The sequence below is a fragment of the Pseudorca crassidens genome, chromosome 11 (assembly GCF_039906515.1).
Source record: "Pseudorca crassidens isolate mPseCra1 chromosome 11, mPseCra1.hap1, whole genome shotgun sequence".
In the NCBI taxonomy this organism is placed as follows: domain Eukaryota; kingdom Metazoa; phylum Chordata; class Mammalia; order Artiodactyla; family Delphinidae; genus Pseudorca; species Pseudorca crassidens.
In genome coordinates, this window is record NC_090306.1 from 89,226,327 (window position 1) to 89,239,921 (window position 13,595).

Here is a 13,595-nt window from a genome sequence, read left to right on the forward strand (position 1 = left end):
TATTAAGAGGTGACTGTCCCAAAGGAGACTTTAGGGACTAGGCATATTAATTTATGCCAAAAAATATCAAGAATACAGTCTTGTCACTAACACCAAGACAGGTGAGAAAAGTAAGACAAATCCATCGGATAAATGAAAGAAAATTTCAATTTGTCCCCAAAGTTTCCCTAGAGGCTGTTCCAAATAGGCGCAGAACTAGGGCCTAAAGAAGCTTTAGGAAATGTTTATCAGACCAGTCTTTGGTAAAAACCTGGTTTAACAGTTTTACAAGGGAATCCCTCCAGGGTTCAAGTCAATTAAGGATGGGCCTAAAAACAGCACTCGGGGTCCAGTAGCCTCTCAGATTCCTTAACATGTCAAAAAACTAACAAACAATTCTGTCCATGTTTTATGATAGGTAAGAATTCTGCTGTGCTACTGGAATATGCATCCTCCACAGATGACGGTGATGATGATGATGATGAATAACAACAGATAATAATAATAATAAATATTAACAACAGTCAACATTCACTGATTGCTTGTTAGTGCCAGGCACTGTTCTAGGTTTAATCATTTAATCTTCACAACAAATCTACGAGATAGGTATTGTTTTTATCACATTAGACATAATTTGGGATTACCTAGGTCACAATATTAAGACACCTACCTACACAATTTTAGAAACACCAGAATATCCAAATTTCTCTATCAGTCACTGCCATCCCACTTTGGATCTATTGGGATGTATTCCTTTGGGTTACTACCACCCTTTCCAAGTTCAATTCAAATCAAATGCTCCTGTGAGAATTACTATGAAAACACATCTTAGCATTGATATAACAATAAGAACTATCACGTATTGATTTCCAACCTCATGCCCAATAAATTCTGCATTCTTCTCTCTACACCTGCAGAGGTGGGCTTTCAGAAGTTCTCAAACTTTCTCAGCTCACAGCACCTGTAGTATCTCAGAAATGTTTTCATGACAACCCTAGGCCAAAAGAAATATCTAACAGTCCTACTAAGTAGCTAGGTCCAAACAATTTAATAAGTATTTATTTCCTAACAATTTGGTAGCCATTTGAAGAAATAACACAAATAAATTGAAAGAATAAATCATATTTTTAAGTCATGTTACCACAAGTACTTACTAACAGAATGTGTATATCTGTTGGGCACTGCACAGCGTCTCAAACCTTGGAATTTGGAAACTACTGCCTTCATTTCTTGTTCTGTATTGATTTTTGTGTGACACTTGCTTTTTTTCCCAGCACCGCTGAAAATGTAGCTTTGCAGAGGTACGTCAGATGGAGTGTGAGCTAATGCTGATATGTTGAACCACCTCGAGTCAGTGGTCTGTAGAGTGTCCAAGGGATGTCACTGTGTTTCCCTCAAAAATTTAACATATCCCACAGCAACCCTGGGGTGTCCAGACACACAGTTTGGGAAATACGAGAATAGTGAGAAACAGTACAGCACGTTAGTCAAAGAAAAGGGCTCTGGAATCAGATTATATCTGAGTTGCAATTCTGATACGACTACTTTTACTGTATGACTTGAGCAAAACTATGCTTTACTTTATTCATCTAAAATAGGGTCATAAGCGTACCTACCTCATACAGTTGTGCTCAGGACCATGACTGTACATAGTAATAAATAACAATATTGAGGGTTTATTAGCTATAACACCAAGATATATTATCAGCTAATTTTCCTGTCAGGAAGAGGTAATGCCAAAAAAAAAAAAAAAAAAAAAGTCCAGAAAGGGGATGCTGAGGCAGCCAGTGCCCCAAATAAATTACACCTACTTATAAATTTTGCCACAATACAGACATGTCCTCTGAGGCTATGTAGATTATTATGCACTGCTAAACTTCTCCACAAGAATCCTCCCTACAGGAAATCAACTTCTAATCTTACCTAATTTTAGATGTCTGTCAATACCCAGAATCTTACGTAAGCACCCATACCTCAAACATAATGTCGGATTGCTTACATATGTCCTGTACTCGAAACCTAAAAATCTATTAATGTCCAAAAGGACAAACAAAAATGAAACTTAAAAAAAAAAAGAAAAATAAAATTAAATTTAAAAAAAAGAATAAACAAGTTGAGGAATACATCCATAGAGTCCTAACTTAAAAATAAACAGAAAAAGTTTAAAAATAACTAATTGGTAAAAGAAGCTTATGCAATTTTAAAAAAAACTTATATACCCCAGAGCTGGAGAAGATTTGTTTCTCATTTTAACTGAGTTTTAAAAAACTAAACGCATTCACTTTTAGACATATGACCCAGTGACCAACCTCACTCATAATTTTAAAAATGCAAATTAAAAGGTGATCAATTTTCTTCTGTGAGATTGGTAAAGTTCAGAAAGTTGGATAATACTGTCGGTAAGAGTATAAGGAAATAAGCACTCCATTACACTATTGGTTTAACTTCTTTGGGGGAATTCAGCAATATCTATCAAATGTAAAATGCACATAATTTTCAACTCAAAACTCTACTTCAAGGAATTTATCCTACAAATAAAGTTGAATGTGAGTTCAAACACATACATATAATGAGTCAACTTCATCACTGTTCATAATCACAAAAGATCTGAGGTACTTTAAATCTCCTTCATTAGCTCACTTGGTAGAAAAACAATGATACACCTTTGCAATAGAACATAACAATAGAGCTCTCCAGAGAAGAATTTGGTAAATCTGTGTGTATCTATAAGGAAGCTCCAAGATAAATTAAGAGCAGGGTGAAGAGCAGCATTATAGGATGTTTTTTGCTTGTGTTTTTTAGTGAATACACACACACACACACACATATATATTAGCGCATATATATATATATCTCAATGTACATGCATTTAATGTCAGTGGAAGGAGACAGAAAAAAATAATACCAGTAAATTCTAAAGAAGGGAATAGGGGAAGGGCACATAGAAAAGGAGACTTCTGGGAGCTTCAAGATGGTGGAAGAGTAAGACGCGGAGATCACTTTCCTTTCCAAAAATACATCAGAAATACATCTACATGTGGAATAGCTCCTACAGAACACCTACTGAACGTGGGCAGAAGACCTCAGACCTCCCAAAAGACAAGAAAGTCCCCACGTACCTGGGTAGGGCAAAAGAAAAAAGGAAAAACAGAGACAAAGAATAGGGACGGGACTTGCACCTCGGGGAGGGAGCTGTGAAGGAGCAAAGGTTTCCACACACTAGGAAGTCCCTTCGCGGGTGGAGACTGCGGGGGGCGGAGAGGGGAAGCTTCGGAGCTGCGGAGGAGAGCGCAGCAACAGGGGTGCGGAGGGCAGAGCAGAGAGATTCCCGCACAGAGGATCGGTGCCGACTGGCACTCACCAGCCCGAAAGACTTGTCTGCTCACCCACCGGGGCGGGCGGGGCTGGGAGCTGAGGCTTGGGCTTCCGTCGGAGCGCAGGGAGAGGACTGGGGTTGGCAGCGTGAACACAGCCTGAAGGGGCTACTGCACCACGGCTAGCCAGGAGGGAGTCAGAGAAAAGGTCTGGACCTGCGAAGAGGCAAGAGACTTTTTCTTCCCTCTTTGTTACCTGGTGCATGAGAAGAGGGGATTAACAGCGCCGCTTCAAGGAGCTCCAGAGACGGGCACGAGCCGCGGGAATCAGCGTGGACACCAGAGACGGGCATGGGACGCTAAGGCGGCTGCTGCAGCCACCAAGAAACCTGTGTGCGAGCACAGGTCACTATCCACACCGCCCCTCCCGGGAGCCTATGCAGCCCGCCACTGCCAGGGTCCCGTGATCCAGGGACGACTTCCCCGGGAGAACACACGGCACGCCTCAGGCTGGTGCAACATCACGCTAGCCTCTGCCGCAGCAGGCTCGCCACGCATCCCCCGGCCTGAGTGAGCCAAAGGCTCCGAATCAGGTGCTCCTTTAACCCCGTCCTGTCTGAGCGGAAGAACTGATGCCCTCAGGCAACCTACATGCAGAGGCGGGTCCAAATCCAAAGCTAAACCCTGGGAGCTGTGCGAACAAAGAGAAAGGGAAATTTCTCCCAGTAGGCTCAGAAGCAGCGGATTAAATCTCCACAATCAACTTGATGTACCCTGCATCTGTCGAATACCTGAATAGACAACGAATCATCCCAAATTAAGGAGGTGGACTTTGGGAGCAAAGATAAATATATTTTTTCCCTTTTTCTCTTTTTGTGAGTGTGTACATGTATGCTTCTGTATGTGATTTTGTCTGCATAGCTTTGCTTTTACCATTTGTCCTAGGGTTCTGTCCGTCCGTTTTTTTTTAAATTCTTTTCTTAATAATTATTTTTTATTTTAATAACTTTATTTCCTTTCTGTTTCCTTCTCTCTCTCTCTCTTTCTCTCTTTCTTTCCTTCTATTTTTTCTCCCTTTTATTATGACCCGTGTGGATGAAAGGCTCTTGGTGCTCCAGCCAGGCGTCAGGGCTGTGCCTCTGAGGTGGGAGAGCCAACTTCAGGACACTGGTCCACAAGAGACCTCCCAGCTCCACGTAATATCAAACGGCGAAAATCTCCCAGAGATCTCCATCTTAACACCAAGATCCAGCTTCACTCAACGACCAGCAAGCTACAGTACTGGACACCCTATGCCAAACAACTAGCAAGACAAGAACACAACCCAATCCGTTAGCAGAGAGGCTGCCTAAAATCATAATAAGGCCACAGACACCCTAAAACATACCACCAGACATGGACCTGCCCACCAGAAAGACAAAATCCAGCCTCATCCACCAGAACACAAGCACTAGTCCCCTCCACCAGGAAGCCTACACAACCCACTGAACCAACCTTAGCCACTGGGGACAGACACCAAAAACAACGGGAACTACGAACCTGCAGCCTGCAAAAAGGAGACCCCAAACACAGTAAGATAAGCAAAATGAGAAGACAGAAAAACACATAGCAGATGAAGGAGCAAGTTAAAAATCCACCAGACCTAAAGAATGAAGAGGAAATAGGCAGTCTACCTGGAAAAGAATTCAGAGTAATGATAGTAAAGATGATCCAAAATCTTGGAAATAGAATGGACAAAATGCAAGAAACATTTAACAAGGACCTAGAAGAACTAAAGATGAAACAAACAACGATGAACAACACAATAAATGAAATTAAAAATACTCTAGATGGGATCAATAGCAGAATAACTGAGGCAGAAGAACGGATAAGTGAGCTGGAAGATAAAATAGTGGAAATAACTACTGCAGAGCAGAATAAAGAAAAAAGAATGAAAAGAACTGAAGACAGTCTCAGAGACCTCTGGGACAACATTAAATGCACCAACATTCTAATTATAGGGGTTCCAGAAGAAGAAGAGAAAAAGAAAGGGACTGAGAAAATATTTGAAGAGATTGTAGTTGAAAACTTCCCTAATATGGGAAAGGAAATAGTTAACCAAGTCCAGGAAGCACAGAGAGTCCCATACAGGATAAATCCAAGGAGAAATACGCCAAGACACATATTAATCAAACTGTCAAAAATTAAATACAAAGAAAACATATTAAAAGCAGCAAGGGAAAAACAACAAATAACACACAAGGGAATCCCCATAAGGTTAACAGCTGATCTTTCAGAGAAACTGCAAGCCAGAAGGGACTGGCAGGACATATTTAAAGTGATAAAGGAGAAAAACCTGCAACCAAGATTACTCTACCCAGCAAGGATCTCATTCAGATTCGATGGAGAAATTAAAACCTTTACAGACAAGCAAAAGCTGAGAGAGTTCAGCACCACCAAACCAGCTGTACAACAACTGCTAAAGGAACTTCTCTAGGCAAGAAACACAAGAGAAGGAAAAGACCTACACAAACGAACCCAAAACAATTAAGAAAATGGGAATAGGAACATACATATCAATAACTACCTTAAATGTAAATGGACTAAATGCTCCCACCAAAAGACACAGATTGGCTGAATGGATATAAAACAAGACCCATATATTTACTGTCTACAAGAGACCCACTTCAGACCTAGAGACACATACAGACTGAAAGTAAGGGGTGGAAAAAGATATTTCATGCAACTGGAAACCAAAAGAAAGCTGGAGTAGCAATTCTCATATCAGAAAAAATAGACTTTAAAATAAAGACTATTAGAAGAGACAAAGAAGGACACTACATAATGATCAAGGGATCAATCCAAGAAGAAGGAAGAAGATATAACAATTGTAAATATTTATGCACCCAACATAGGAGCACCTCAATACATAAGGTAAATACTAACAGCCATAAAAGGGGTAATCGACAGTAACACAATCATAGTAGGGGACTTTAACACCCCACTTTCACCAATGGACCGATCATCCAAAATGAAAATAAATAAGGAAACACAAGCTTCAAATGATACATTAAACAAGATGGACTTAATTGATATTTATAGGACATTCCATCCAAAAACAACAGAATACACATTTTTCTCAAGTGCTCATGGAACATTCTCCAGGATAGATCATATCTTGGGTCACAAATCAAGCCTTGGTAAACTTCAGAAAATTGAAATCGTATCAAGTATCTTTTCCAACCACAACACTAGGAGACTAGATATCAATTACAGGAAAAGATCTGTAAAAAATACAAACACATGGAGGCTAAACAATACACTACTTAATAACGAAGTGATCACTGAAGAATTCAAAGAGGAAATAAAAAAATTCCTAGAAACAAATGACAATGGAGACACAACGACCCAAAATCTATGGGATGCAGCAAAAGCAGTTCTAAGAGGGAAGTTTATAGCAATACAATCCTACCTTAAGAAACAGGAAACATCTCGAATAAACAACCTAACCTTGCACCTAAAGCAATTAGAGAAAGAAGAACAAAACAACCCCAAAGTTAGCAGAAGGAAAGAAATCATAAAAATCAGATCAGAAATAAATGAAAAAGAAATGAAGGAAACGATAGCAAAGATCAATAAAACTAAAAGCTGGTTCTTTGAGAAGATAAACAAAATTGATAAACCATTAGCCAGACTCATCAAGAAAAACAGGGAGAAGACTCAAATCAGTACAATTAGAAATGGAAAAGAAGTAACAACTGACACTGCAGAAATACAAAAGATCATGAGAGATTACTACAAGCAACCCTATGCCAATAAAATGGACAACCTGGAAGAAATGGACAAATTCTTAGAAATGCACAACCTGCCAAGATTGAATCAGGAAGAAATAGAAAATATGAACAGACCAATCACAAGCACTGAAATTGAAACTGTGATTAAAAATCTTCCAACAAACAAAAGCCCAGGACCAGATGGCTTCACAGGCGAATTCTATCAAACATCTAGAGAAGAACTAACACCTATCCTTCTCAAACTCTTCCAAAATACAGCAGAGGGAGGAACACTCCCAAACTCATTCTACCAGGACACCATCACCTTGATACCAAAACCAGACAAGGATGGCACAAAGAAAGAAAACTTCAGGCCAATATCACTGATGAACATAGATGCAAAATTCCTCAACAAAATACTAGCAAACAGAATCCAACAGCACATTAAAAGGATCATACACCATGATCAAGTGGGGTTTATTCCAGGAATGCAAGGATTCTTCAATATATGGAAAACAATCAATGTGATAAACCATATTAACAAATTGAAGGAGAAAAACCATATGATCATCTCAATAGATGCAGAGAAAGCTTTCAACAAAATTCAACACCCATTTATGATAAAAACCCTGCAGAAAGGAGGCATAGAGGGAACTTTGCTCAACATAATAAAGGCCATATATGACAAACCCACAGCCAACATCATCCTCAATGGTGAAAAAGTGAAAGCATTTCCACTAAGATCAGGAACAAGACAAGGTTGCCCACTCTCACCACTCTTATTCAACATAGTTTTGGAAGTTTTAGCAGCAATCAGAGAAGAAAAGGAAATAAAAGGAATCCAAATCAGAAAAGAAGAAGTAAAGCTGTCGCTGTTTGCAGATGACATGATACTATATACATAGAGAATCCTAAAGATGCTACCAGAAAATGCTAGAGCTAATCAATGAATTTGGTAAAGTAGCAGGATACAAAATTAATGGACAGAAATCTCTGGCATTCCTATACACTAATGATGAAAAATCTGAAAGTGAAATCAAGAAAACACTCCCATTTACCACTGCAACAAAAAGAATAAAATATCTAGGAATAAACCTACCTAAGGAGACAAAAGACCTGTACGCAGAAAATTATAAGACACTGATGAAAGAAATTAAAGACGATACAAATAGATGGAGACATATACCATGTTCTTGGATTGGAAGAATCAACATTGTGAAAATGACTCTACTACCCAAAGCAATCTACAGATTCAATGCAATCCCTATCAAACTACCACTGGCATTTTTCACAGAACTAGAACAAAAAATTTCAAAATTTGTATGGAAACACAAAAGACCCCGAATAGCCAAAGCAATCTTGAGAACAAAAAACGGAGCTGGAGGAATCAGGCTCCCTGACTTCAGACTATACTACAAAGCTACAGTAATCAAGACAGTATGGTACTGGCACAAACACAGAAATATAGATCAATGGAACAGGATAGAAAGCCCAGAGATAAACCCACACACATATGGTCACCTTATCTTTGATAAAGGAGGCAGGAACGTACAGTGGAGATAGGACAGCCTCTTCAATAAGTGGTGCTGGGAAAACTGGACAGGTACATGTAACAGTATGAAATTAGATCACTCCCTAACACCATACACAAAAGTAAACTCAAAATGGATTAAAGACCTAAATGTAAGGCCAGAAACTATCAAATCTTAGAGGAAAACATAGGCAGGACACTCTATGACATAAATCTCAGCAAGATCCATGTTGGCCCACCTCCTAGAGAAATGGAAATAAAAACAAAAATAAACAAATGGGACTTAATGAAACTTAAAAGCTTTTGCACAGCAAAGGAAACCATAAACAAGACCAAAAGACAACCCTCAGAATGGGAGAAATTATTTGCAAATGAAACAACTGACAAAGGATTAATCTCCAAAATTTATAAGCAGCTCATGCAGTTTAATAACAAAAAAACAAAAACCCCAGTCCAAAAACAGGCAGAAGACCTAAATAGACATTTCTCCAAAGAAGATATATGGACTGCCAACAAACACACGAAAGAATGCTGAACATCACTAATCATTAGAGAAATGCAAGTCAAAACTACAATGAGATATCATCTCACACCAGCCAGAATGGCCATCATCAAAAAATCTACAAACAATAAATGCTGGAGAGGGTGTGGAGAAAAGGGAACCCTCTTGCACTGTTGGTGGGAATGTAAATTGATACAGCCACTGTGGAGAACAGTATGGAAGTTCCTTAAAAAACTACAAATAGAACTACCATATGACCCAGCAATCCCACTACTGGGCATATAACCCTGAGAAAACCATAATTCAAAAAGAGTCATGTACCAAAATGTTCATTGCAGCTCTATTTACAATAGCCCGGAGACGGAAACAACCTAAGTGTCCATCATCGGATGAATGGATAAAGAAGATATGTCCTGAATAAAATCACATTATTTCAAAAAAAAAAAAAAAAGATATAGCACATATATACAATGGAATATTACTCAGCCATAAAAAGAAACGAAATTGAGCTATTTGTAATGAGGTGGATAGACCTAGAGTCTGTCATATAGAGTGAAGTAAGTCAGAAAGAGAGAGACAAATACCATATGCTAACACATATATATGGAATTTAAGGGGGAAAAAATGTCATGAAGAGCCTAGGGTAAGACAGGAATAAAGACACAGACCTACTAGAGAATGGACTTGAAGATATGGGGAGGGGAAGGGTAAGCTGTGACAAAGCGAGAGAGAGGCATGGACATATATAGACTACCAAACGTATGGTAGATAGCTAGTGGGAAGCAGCCACATAGCACAGGGAGATAGCTCGGTGCTTTGTGATCGCCTGGAGGGGTGGGATAGGGAGGGTGGGAGGGAGGGAGACGCAAGAGGGATGAAATATGGGAACATATGTATATATATATAACTGATTCATTTTGTTGTAAAGCAGAAACTAACACACCATTGTAAAGCAATTATACTCCAATAAAGATGTTTAAAAAAAAAAAAAAAAAGCCCAGGACCAGATGGCTTCACAGGCGAGTTCTATCAAACATTTAGAGAAGAGCTAACACCCACCCTTCTCAAACTCTTCCAAAATATAGCAGAGGGAGGAACACTCCCAAACTCATTCTACCAGGACACCATCACCCTGATACCAAAACAAGACAAAGATGTCACAAAGAAAGAAAATTACAGGCCAGTATCACTGAGAAACATAGATGCAAAAATCCTCAACAAAATACTAGCAAACAGAATCCAACAGCACATTAAAAGGATCAGACACCATGATCAAGTGGGGTTTATTCCAGGAATGCAAGGATTCTTCAATATATGCAAATCAATCAATGTGATACACCATATTAACAAATTGAAGGAGAAAAACCATATGATCATCTCAATAGATGCAGAAAAAGCTTTCGACAAAATTCGACACCTATTTATGATAAAAACCCTGCAGAAAGTAAGCACAGAGGGAACTTTGCTCAACATAATAAAGGCCATATATGAGAAACCCACAGCCAACATTGTCCTCAATGGTGAAAAACTGAAATCATTTCCACTAAGATCAGGAACAGGACAAGGGTGCCCACTCTCACCACTCTTATTCAGCATAGTTTTGGAAGTTTTAGCCACAGCAATCAGAGTAGAAAAAGAAATAAAAGGATCAAATCGGAGAAGACGACGTAAAGCTGTCACTCTTTGCAGATGACATGATACTATACGTAGAGAATCCTAAAGATGCTACCAGAAAACTACTAGAGCTAATAAATGAATTTGGTAAAGCAGCAGGATACAAAATTAATGGACAGAAATCTCTAGCATTCCTATACACTAATGATGAAAAATTTGAAAGTGAAATTAAGGAAACACTCCCATTTACCACTACAACAGAAAGAATAAAATATCTAGGAATAAACCTACCTAAGGAGACAAAAGACCTGTACGCAGAAAATTATAAGACACTGATGAAAGAAATTAAAGATGATACAAATAGATGGATAGATATATCAGGTTCTTGGATTGGAAGAATCAACATTGTGAAAATGACTATACTGCCCAAAGCAATCTACAGATTCAATGTAATCCCTATCAAACTACCACTGGCATTTTTCACAGAACTAGAACAAAAAATTTCAAAATTTGTATGGAAACACAAAAGACCCCGAATAGCCAAAGCAATCTTGAGAAAGAAAAACAGAGCTGGAGGAATCAGGCTCCCTGACTTCAGACCATACTACAAAGCTACAGTAATCAAGACAGTATGGTACTGGCACAAACACAGAAATATAGATCAATGGAACAGGATAGAAAGCCCAGAGATAAACCCACACACATATGGTCACCTTATCTTTGATAAAGGAGGCAAGAATATACAGTGGAGAAAAGACAGCCTCTTCAATAAGTGGTGCTGGGAAAACTGGAGAGGTCGATGTAAGAGTATGAAATTAGAACACTCCCTGACACCATACATGAAAATAAACTCAAAATGGATTAAAGACCTAAATGTAAGGCCAGACACTATAAAACTCTTAGAGGAAAACATAGGCAGAACAGTCTATGACATAAATCACAGCAAGATCCTTTTGACCCACCTCCCAGAGAAATGGAAATAAAAACAAAAATAAACATATGGGACCTAATGAAACTTAAAAGCTTTTGCACAGCAAAGAAAACCATAAATAAGACCAAAAGACAACCCTCAGAATGGGAGAAAATATTTGCAAATGAAGCAACTGACAAAGGATTAATCTACAAAATTTATAAGCAGCTCATGCAGTTCAATATCAAAAAAAACAAACAACCCAATCCAAAAATGGGCAGAAGACCTAAACAGACATTTCTCCAAAGAAAATACACAGATTGCCAACAAACACATGAAAGGATGCTCAACATCACTAACCATTAGAGAAATGCAAATCAAAACTACAATGAGGGGCTTCCCTGGTGGCGCAGTGGTTGAGAGTCCGCCTGCCGATGCAGAGGACACGGGTTCGTGCCCCAATCCGGGAAGATCCCACATGCCGCAGAGTGGCTAGGCCTGTGAGCCATGGTCGCTGAGCCAGCGTGTCCGGAGCCTATGCTCCGCACCGGGAGAGGCCACAACATTGAGGGACCCGCGTACCGCAAACAACAAAAAAACTACAATAAGATATCATCTCACATTGGTCAGAATGACCATCATCAAAAAAATCAACAAACAATAAATGCTGGAGAGGGTGTGGAGAAAAGGGAACCGTCCTGCAGTGTTGGTGGGAATGTAAATTGATACAGCCACTGTGGAGAACAGTATGGAGGTTCCCTAAAAAACTAAAAATAGAACTACCATACGAGACAGCAATCCCACTATTGGGCATATACCCAGAGAAAACCATAATTCAAAAAGAGTCGTGTACCAAAAGGTTCATTGAAGCTCTATTTACAGTAGCCAGGACATGGAAGCAACCTAAGTGTCCATCAACAGATGAATGGATAAAGAAGATGTGGCACACATATACCGTGGAATATTACTCAGCCATAAAAAGAAACGAAATTGAGTTATTTGTAGTGGGGTGGATGGACCTAGAGTCTGTCATACAGAGTGAAGTAAGTCAGAAAGAGAAAAACAAATACCGTATGCTAACACATATATATCGACTCTAAGGAAAAAAAAAATGTCATGAAGAACCTAGGGGCAAGACAGGAATAAAGACACAGACCTACTAGTGAATGGACTTGAGGACATGGGGAGGGGGAAGGGTAAGCTGTGACAAAGTGAGAGAGTGGCATGGACATATATACACTACCAAACATAAAATAGATAGCTAGTGGGAAGGAGCCACATAGCACAGGGAGATCAGCTCGGTGCTTTGTGACCACCTAGAGGGGTGGGATAGGGAGGGTGGGAGGGAGGGAGATGCAAGAGGGAAGAGATATGGGAACATATGTATATGTATAACTGATTCACTTTGTTATAAAGCAGAAACTAACACACCACTGTAAAGCAATTATACTCCAATAAAGATGTTAAAAAAAAAAGACTTCTTTCTCCTTTATATATTGTTTCATACAGCTTAAATATGCGTTACCAGATACATACATTATGTTTTTCATTAAACTTTTTGAAATAATTATAGATTCACTTGCAGTTATTAAAAATAACAGAGAGATCCCATGTATCCTTTATCCAGTTTCCCGCAATGCTAATATCTCGCAAAACTCTAGGACAATCTCACAACCAGGATATTGATATTGATATATTGATATTGATATATTGATATTGATATTGATATCAAGATACAGAACATTTCCATCACCACAATGATTCCTCCTGTTGCCCTTTTATAGCCACGTTCACTTTTCTCCACTCCCAGCCACTTCTTAATCCCTGGCAACTGCTAATCTGTTCTCCATTTCCATAAAATGTTGATTCAAGAATTTCTATAAATGAATATAATATGTATAACCTTTTGAGATTTGCTTTTTCCACTCAGCATAATTCTCTGGAGATTCATCTAGATTGTTGCATGTGTCAACAGTTCATTCTTTTTGTTGCT

At 39.0% G+C, this 13,595-nt stretch overlaps 1 protein-coding gene across 4 annotated transcripts in view; it reads right to left on the reverse strand.

The window, feature by feature from the left end:
* The window catches only part of SLC41A2 (solute carrier family 41 member 2), a 132,385-nt gene that overhangs the window by 88,755 nt on the left and 30,035 nt on the right, over nucleotides 1-13,595 (reverse strand). The gene's annotated exons all lie outside the window — the stretch shown is intronic.